This window comes from Xiphias gladius, chromosome 14 (assembly GCF_016859285.1).
Source record: "Xiphias gladius isolate SHS-SW01 ecotype Sanya breed wild chromosome 14, ASM1685928v1, whole genome shotgun sequence".
In the NCBI taxonomy this organism is placed as follows: Eukaryota; Metazoa; Chordata; class Actinopteri; order Istiophoriformes; family Xiphiidae; genus Xiphias; species Xiphias gladius.
Genome location: NC_053413.1, coordinates 2,013,344 through 2,022,902, shown reverse-complemented (window position 1 = coordinate 2,022,902; position 9,559 = coordinate 2,013,344). Strand labels below are relative to the sequence as shown.

The 9,559-nt window shown below is 37.3% G+C and overlaps 1 pseudogene; it reads right to left on the bottom strand.

The window, feature by feature from the left end:
* Positions 1-2,700: 2,700 nt before the first annotated feature.
* On the bottom strand, positions 2,701-9,173 carry LOC120798906 (annotated as a pseudogene).
* Between the last annotated feature and the right edge of the window lie 386 nt (positions 9,174-9,559).

Genomic DNA, 9,559 nt, shown 5'->3' with positions numbered 1-9,559 from the left:
AAACTTATCACATCTTAGTTTAGGTGATCATTGATCACCTAAACTTATCACATATTAGTTTAGGTGATCATTGATCACCTAAACTTATCACATATTAGTTTAGGTGATCATTGATCACCTAAACTTATCACATATTAGTTTAGGTGATCATTGATCACCTAAACTTATCACATATTAGTTTAGGTGATCATTGATCACCTAAACTTATCACATATTAGTTTAGGTGATCATTGATCACCTAAACTTATCACATATTAGTTTAGGTGATCATTGATCACCTAAACTTATCACATATTAGTTTAGGTGATCATTGATCACCTAAACTTATCACATATTAGTTTAGGTGATCATTGATCACCTAAACTTATCACATATTAGTTTAGGTGATCATTGATCACCTAAACTTATCACATATTAGTTTAGGTGATCATTGATCACCTAAACTTATCACATATTAGTTTAGGTGATCATTGATCACCTAAACTTATCACATATTAGTTTAGGTGATCATTGATCACCTAAACTTATCACATATTAGTTTAGGTGATCATTGATCACCTAAACTTATCACATATTAGTTTAGGTGATCATTGATCACCTAAACTTATCACATATTAGTTTAGGTGATCATTGATCACCTAAACTTATCACATATTAGTTTAGGTGATCATTGATCACCTAAACTTATCACATATTAGTTTAGGTGATCATTGATCACCTAAACTTATCACATATTAGTTTAGGTGATCATTGATCACCTAAACTTATCACATATTAGTTTAGGTGATCATTGATCACCTAAACTTATCACATATTAGTTTAGGTGATCATTGATCACCTAAACTTATCACATATTAGTATAGGTGATCATTGATCACCTAAACTTATCACATATTAGTTTAGGTGATCATTGATCATTCCAAACTAACATATTAGTTTTAGTACCGGCTGATCACCTAAACTAATATGTGATAAATGGACTAGCACCAAAATTCATCTCCTTGTCTTCAGTACATAACAAGCAGATGGTATGTTATGTAATTATAGGCAATTAACATGACCTTTAAAATGAGAAAATGAAAACAGACAAAAATGGACTATAACTTTGGTTCAGGCAGAGCATTGAAGTTGCATTTGCATTAGTCTTTTTCTTAACTGTTTCATTCTTGCTTCATAATTGCTGGCTCATTCATCAGCTGCTTAGCTACCAGATGATTAGTAACATCCAATAATATACATTTGTGCGAACAGTGTGGCCTTATTAGTATGACACTTCTTCCTAATACTCCATTGATATGTTAATGCCAACACTGTTTCAGATTTTTTTTTTTTTTTCTCTTTGGAGCTCCCTCAAAGAGCAGCATCATTAAAATAGCAAACAATTTGTATTTCTTGAACAAATTCATTGATGACAAAAGCTCTGAACAAGGTTTTAAGGCACACTGGAAGTGCAGTTTTTGGAATGCCCTGGAGATCTAGTGTTTTGCTTAAAATGTTTAATGAAGTACCATCATGTTAGCACATATCCCAATGTAATATACCATAATACTACACTTTAAAAAAAAAAAAATAATTAATTAGTAATAAGCTAAATGTTGAGTATGAACAGTTTATATACGTGTAAGTTGTAAAAATCTATGCTATCAAAGAAAAACAAAGCGCAGAAACTTTGGATCAAATGATAATAACATAATCAGACACTTTTATTTGACAACAATAATTCTGGCAACCAAATATGCCATTCATGCTTGTCATTCATAAAGGCAACATTTTCTGTTTGTGTGTTTAGTTGATTTAGACATTTTTTGTTGGCAAATGTATTGAGAATACTTGCTTTCTTTTTTTTTCATTCAATCCAAATGCTTGCTATTCAAATGCTGTTCAGTTTTGAAATTATGCTGTTATGATTATGAAATTTATATTAATCTTCTCATGGATTACGTGTGACCATCATTGCTGATGCATGTTGTTTTGGGAATGTATTGTATTGTCTAATCACAGGCTGTTACAAAAGAAAGATATAATCATTTGTGATGTACAGTTGAGATGACTGTCTTTTGGGCAAAGATTGTTATTTTTAAAATGAAGAATATATGTAGCTGATGATCAGGAAAGATTCACGTTACCCTTTATTAAGGATACATACCAGTAGAATAAATTAACGTGGACCTTTGTTTCATTTCACATCCCAAGGAAACATTATTACATCTAGGAGTTTGAGATTTAGTCATTCAAAAACAACAGTTGATTAATAAACACAACAGAAGTAGGGGAATGGGTCAACATAAACTCCTTCTTTATGCAACCTGTCACCTCCATGCAGTTAGTTTTGTCTCTGACAATTGTCATCATAGCAGCTGATGATACTACTGATGGAAGAAGTCATAACGATTCTGGCAATGGAGTTTGGATTCAAAAGCAAGACTCGTGGGACAGGCAGGGAAAGGCAAAAAGCTGGGGGAAGGGTCTGCACGAGGCAGGTACACTCAGAGAAGGCACACAAATCAGGCAAGGAGCAGGCAGGCAAAAACAGGTTCTGGCAAAGGTCAGGATCCGGTAGGAAAGCACTAGTAAGCAGGCTTGAAAGCTACAATTAACAAAGACAATCTGGCAAATGACTACAGGAACAGGGCTAGTGTATACTGTATACTAAGAGAGTAATGAGGCAATGAGCAACAGGTGTGCAGATGGATAGGGAGGTCAGGTGATGCAGGTGGCGGGAATACTGAGGTAACTGCAGGGCAAGTATGAGTAGCAGGGTCTGCAACAACAGGAGATGTTAATAAGAGGCAACAAAAAGAAGCAGATGAGAGATAAAGCAAAACAGAACCTAGGTATAAATGGCCAACATGACAGAAGTACTTAAGTGAAGGTACAGCACCATTACAACAATGTAAGAAAACTCCATTACAAGTAAACGTCGAGTGTCCAAAATATATACCTGGCTACTCTTTCCCAAACTGAGGTTCTTGAGCACTTGTCCATCACTGTCTCCTACTAGGACTAAGTTTGTTTGTGTCGCAAACAGCAGGATCCTCATCTTCACACCAGGGGCAGCAGGCTGCACAGCGACTGGATCCAGGCTGAAGGAGAGACACAGGACACGTCAGAGAGACAAATAGGGTGAAGTGAGAGAGCGGACAAAACAGACAGGTTCTCTCCTTAGTTAACACACATGCTTGAATTCATGTCCCTCATTAATAGCTCCAAATACAGTGGCCCACTTTGGGGCCCACTTGATGTCACACACTGCCCTCTGGATGGAGGTGAGGCCTAATACGGGGTTAATGTGGTCCTGCTTCCACAGCTGGATGGTTGAATCAGAAGAGCAGCGCAGAAAAACATCAGGACTGAGTGGACACCATGCGATGCAGTTCACAGGACACTGAGATGGAACAAGATGTCAACGTTACTACGGCTCTCTGTGATTACTCAACCCTGTGGCAGAACACAGAACCACTGCAATAACAATATAAGCAACAAGTGGTCAAAGAATTAAAGTTAAGCATCAAGCTGATAGCTCTTTTCTAGATTAATTTATATTTATTGCAACAAAAATTATTACAGGGAAAAAATTTTTCATTTGCTAAACATGACCAGATTTTAAGGTATTTACCAGCTCGTTGGGTAATTTGACCAGCAGGCCTCCATGTATCAACAACTGGCAAGATGATTTACGCCAAGATAAGAATGTCCTAAATAATGACCTTTGATATGGGAACCTAACTGAGCAGATATGTGTATCATGTCACTCCTATGCTCATGGCCTGCATGTTTTTCATTGTGCATATGTGATACACTCAATACAGGGACCTGTTCATATAGGTAACTCTACAGGGTACCTGTAAACCAAATCTAATAAAGAGTAGCAGCATTACTTAAGTTAAAAATGTTATTGAACTGTTACTGGCCGAGGGGCCAGTAAGCAACGCATTGTGGGATATAGCATTAATGGATTTAATAAGCTCAAACTTGAAGAAATTAAATATAAGCTTCTGAGGTTAGTGTGGATTACTAAGCAAAGGCCCCAGATCTTTAGACAAGCCTTATCAGAAGGTGGTAGAGGCTTTTATCTTTAAAGACTTACAGAGTGTTTCCTGAAAGTCTCCAGAAACTGCTGACTGTTGGAACAGGAGCACTTGTGGATGAGACCTTCCCATGTTCTAGCCAAGTAGAGACTGGAGTCCTGCAGGAACAGTAAAATGTAGAAGAGAAGTGTGATGCATGATGACAACAATAAAAACAGTTATGTATGAAGTCAAAGACAGAGAAACACGAGTCAGTGAAACACGAAAGCTATACATCTAAAAAAAACATCCTCTAAAAACATGTGCAACTGTGTAAATTGTCCATGTCAGTACTCAATATACAGCATGTAGCATCACAGCCACAGTCCTGCATTAGCCCATGAGATTTCTGTTACAGTAATATAGATTTCCAAAGAAACAAGCTTTATAGCACAAGAACTACTGCCAGCTCAACTGAAACCAGCCTATAATCTAGAGGATTTCTGTTACAAACTTACTATTGGAAGTCAAAACACAGACCAGGAGTCAATGCTGACATAAAACTTTCTGTCTCCTTTTCTGTATTGTTCCTTCCAGCCCTCGTCTTTGTATTATAAATCCTCTTCAGCTTCATCATGTATGTAACAAAATATGCACTACTGGTTTGAATAGTAATGTAATAACAATATGCCTCATTTTTTTATCATTTGAATTGCAGTATGTTTTACAAGCAAAGAAGGCAATGAAATATAAGAACATTCTCATAGCACTCTTGATTTTGTGTTGTTAACAACCTTTGCAGTTCCAACAAAACAAAAATATTAAATCATAATTTTTAAAATCAAGTTATAAAGTAATAAATAAATCTCATCAGGCATATTTACAGAATTGTTGTTGACTACATTGTTGTTTCCTTGTCCTTTAAATTTATCTGAGCATGTTTTACAGATAAAGTTCCTAAATGATCTTGTGTCTAATATCTTATGAGTTCACAGAGATGTCTAAATGAACTGTTAGAAAGGTGTTTCTCCTTCAACAGGCTTTGTGAATGGGTTACATTGCAATTCTGGTTACTTCTAATTTTATGTATCTAATTTTATGTATTCTATGTATACTTATGTATAGTCTTCATCATAATGCAAACCAAGCTGAATTGACAATAGTAAAACCTTCGCCTCTTGCTGACTACAAATACCTATGCAGTCAAGGCCATTGTTGAAGACAAACCACTTGCTGATCCTGCCATCTGCAGACACAGAGAAGAGAGCTTCTACCTTCTCCTCTCCTGTTAGGCTCAGCTCTTGGTGAGTCCACCTGAGCTGCCACACTGGAGCCAAGTCCTTGTTGGGACACTCACTGCACAGGGACATGCACAAATAAATAAAGAGCACTATTATATGTATGAAGCATCATTGAATTAATTATTTTCTGTGTGTCATGTAAGAGCTTTTCTGTCCACATAGACAGTCCTCACCTACTGCTGATGACATGCCACTTTTTGTGTTGACTCCGCACATTGTAGATAGCGATGCTGCCATCATGCATCGCCACAGCCTGCTGACTGGGGTTGTTGGCTGAGAAGTCCAGAGAAGTCACAGTGTTTTCACAGTAGATGGCATGCTCAGGCCACTGCAGAGGAGACACATGACAAAAGCTGGAACTCCTACACGAACTAAATTGTCACTCAACATTGTGTATGCTACTGAGGAAGGGGTAGAGGTAGGCAGCATTTTGCACTGGAGCTTGATGTCTGGAAGTCTGGGAAAATAAATAAAGATCACATCAAAGTCATACTGTAGGGTTTTTGAGGGACCAGCAGCACACTAGGCCTAGTTTCTGGTTACTGGAGTCAAATTCACCATAACCCACAGCCAGGAGGTCCTAACAGAGAAAGCGGAGAACATGAAGATATGTTTTAGTCAAGTGGCGCAAATTTGATTTCTTTTGCAGAACTCATTCTAAGTTTATAACTTTTCAAACAAGGAAGACTTTCAGTAGTAGAACCATAAAAGAGTAAATGTTTGCCAAGTGTAATTACATTAAATGTTTAAGCAACAGCTGCCCCTGCAATTTTGTTAGTTAGCACTGTCCATGATTAATTTGTAATTCATGCCAGACAATTTTGATTATGCCTGTTAAAATAATAAAAATATCTAACAAAGTCCAGGCACAGTATTGATTGGCCTTCTCACTTACCTCTAGTAATATCTGAACAAAATTTTTTTTGTGCTGCTCACAGCAATAACAAAATGACATCTGAAAAACTCAGAATCAGTATGTCTTTTCCAACATTGTCTTAGTTACTCTGGATAATCCATAGGCCTCACTGTTTTCTTCGGGCCAGTTTTTTAACTAGAAAGTACTGAGAAAATTACTGAGTGTGTTTTTTGGGAAGTTTTTTTTTGGGAGTTCTTTAAATATAACTTTTTAAATGCTTTGAGCGCAACAATTGAAAATTAATTTCACTTGTATTTGGGATTTATACCTAACAACATATTATCTGCACGGCTAGATTACCCTGGTTCCATACCTCAAAATCGCAACCCTGATTTCAGATTTGTTTAACACTTTAAATAGCTTTGGTGAGCTCAGCGATGGCTGTTTGCCCTAGATGAAGAGCTTAGCAAGCAGGAATCCACATCTGGAACATCTGTACAAAATTCCTTTGCCAACCATTAAGTAGTTGTCAAGCTATTTAGTCTGGGCCAAAGTGGTGGATCAACGTGCTGACCTACAGAAATTGCCATCCCTAGAGCCCTGATGCTAGCGTGACTAAAAATAGCGACACATGGATGAAATCAATGCAATTTCTTCGAAGTCGACGTACAGGGAATTTGACAATTGATAAATTTTTTCAATTAATGTGAAAAATGTTAAGTCAGCAGCTCCTAGCAATCACAATTGTAGCTTCCATCTCAACTGAAAAGTATCAAATGTAATAATCTCGAGAAACTAAATGGAAAATCACTGATCATCAGGTTATGGTACTGGGAATAAGTGAAAAGCAGAAGTAGAAAAGTAAAAGACGAAGTATGTTTTTATTATTATGTTGAACTAGTACAGACTAACAAAATGTTGTCATCTGGAATGGCATACTGCAGACACGATTAACACACACATTGCTAATAATTACCATTAAATAGAAATCCTACAATATTGACAGATATGATAAAACATGCTAAAACACCGTCAAAGAAGACAAGATGAAAGTGGTTCAGATTTACAGCAGTAGTGGTTTATTTCTGCAGACAGCAGCAGGTCTGTCTTTGTTACCAGATTCTTCTTGTTCCAGGCTGCTGACACTACATCCTCTGCTGAGCTCACAACTGAAAGCCCACAGATGCTCGAGAGCTGGAGATGAAGAGCTCTCTGTATCCTCCTTTCTTTGCTCCATGGTCCCAGGCTTCACAAGACTGTCTGGGTCTGACACAATCATTGAACACAATCACACAAGGCTAGGGTGCAATATTTGTAAGTGTATAGGGAGGACTGTAAGACCATTAAGCATCTTGATTCACCTGCATTACTTGTGTGCCAGTGCTTCTAACGTGGAAAAAAAAATTGCCAAATGTGAGTGTGAGTGTGTTTTACCTTCTAGTACAGGCAGCTGTCTATAACCAGCCATCTTAGGTTGGAAGGTGTTTCCCAGGATGCTCTTTTCCATTACTAGTAAGCAGTGTTGGAATATATCTGATAGCATGATTAGCTGCAGCTCTGACTCACCATATAAACTGCTCCAGAACACTGCCATTTCTTTCAGTGAGCTGGGAACACTGGCTGAAGAGAAGTACAAGAATATAATACATACCTGTTGTTGCAAATCATAATCTGAATCATCACAGGAAGAATATTCATGCTTTCTAATGATATAGTGTATGAATGATATCAAAGTCAGCCAGTTGTCTCTCCTTCCTCTCTGCAAAGTAATTTATTGTTTATTAGTTTATACATGTACACTATTAAATCATCCACAAGGGGGAAAATTAATTTCTCAGTATTCTTAGTTATATTGACTGAAATAACAATTAATAAAACCAATACTGAAACAGAGTATCCTCTCCAGTGTCTTTGAGTGTTACCTGTACTGGCTGTGCTGCCCACTGACATGCTCTTCTCTGCATCTCTATTGGTGTCCACAACAGCCTCTGCATAGTTATTATTATTATTAATAATAATAATAATAATAATAATAATAATAATAAGAAGAAGAAGAAGAAGAAGAAGAAGAAGAAGAAGAAGAAGAAGAAGAAGAAGAAGAAGAAGAAGAAGAAGAAGAAACATAGTGATTCCAATAGGGTCCTCTCACCAGTTGGTGCTCGGGCCCTAATAATAAACACTTTCAAATGGTCTTCGCACTGGTCGGTGCTACACAAGGTACAAAAACAGACATCAAACATTTTTAACCATATGGCTATTTCAGAGATAACTATTTTCCCTTCCAGCATCATCTATCTTATCAATAAATCATACATTCAACTACTATTGGTGATTTCATTGTTGAAGCCTGCGGTAAACATTCACGCATCATATATTTAACAAACTCGCTGGTGGTTCACCTCAGTTTTCCTAATTTTACATACGGGATCCACATGCTTCTGCCATCTCAGATCAGTTCCAGCTGTTGTAGAAGAATGTCAGCATGTGTCATGGTACCTTGAGAATGGCATTGTGAAGCTCCCCATGGCTGTTGTCTGGTCTGATGGTTATCCAGCTAAGATTTCATCCACAAATAACCTATTGGCTTTGGCCTACACTGCTCCTGAATCTGCCTGATATAGTGGCTGAGGAGTGACATCATTATCTCCTTCGTCAAACACCTGTAAAAAGGGGAACAATTAGCTACTAAGATAAGCACTGAGATAAATATCTGTGTGTGTAATTTACCCAAGCAGCTTGTCCGGGAATTTGAATGGCGCTCTTCCCGAGAACTTTGCTTGCTGTTCCTGCTAGAGGAACCTACGATGCTGTTTGTCTGCCCTGTACTTTGGTTGACTCCATGTATTCCTGACACTGAGATACATATTGCTCGAGGGGAGCTAGGACACAGAAACATAACAAATTAGTATAAGAGTTAGCATTGCTGTTTGCTTATAATGACCAACTTGACAAAATGTCCATTTACGTACGTCCTTTCTTTCTTTCTTCTTTTGCCACCGAGGTAGACATTATTGTATTGTTTTTGTATGTCTTCCCTTCTAAGTTGCCATAGCAACGTGACGCCACGCGCCTGTGTAACCATAGTTATGTGCCGTTTTTCGACTTAACATAGATATTGACGATAAGTACAGAAAAACGAATACCAGCTTTTACTTGTTAAGGTTTTTAGAAAGAGAGAGAGTGAGAGAGAGATTAATTACTTGTAAGAACCAGCAACTAGCAGTCCTTGTAACGAGTTGGAAAGTGAGATAAAATTAAATTTATGGCATATCTTTAATCAAAGTGACATTTATATTGCCTTTATGTAACATGATCCAAGAGTAATACATAATAATTTTTATGATTATGGTTCCAGGTGTTTACTTCGCTGAACTGTGTAGATATAAACTATGACA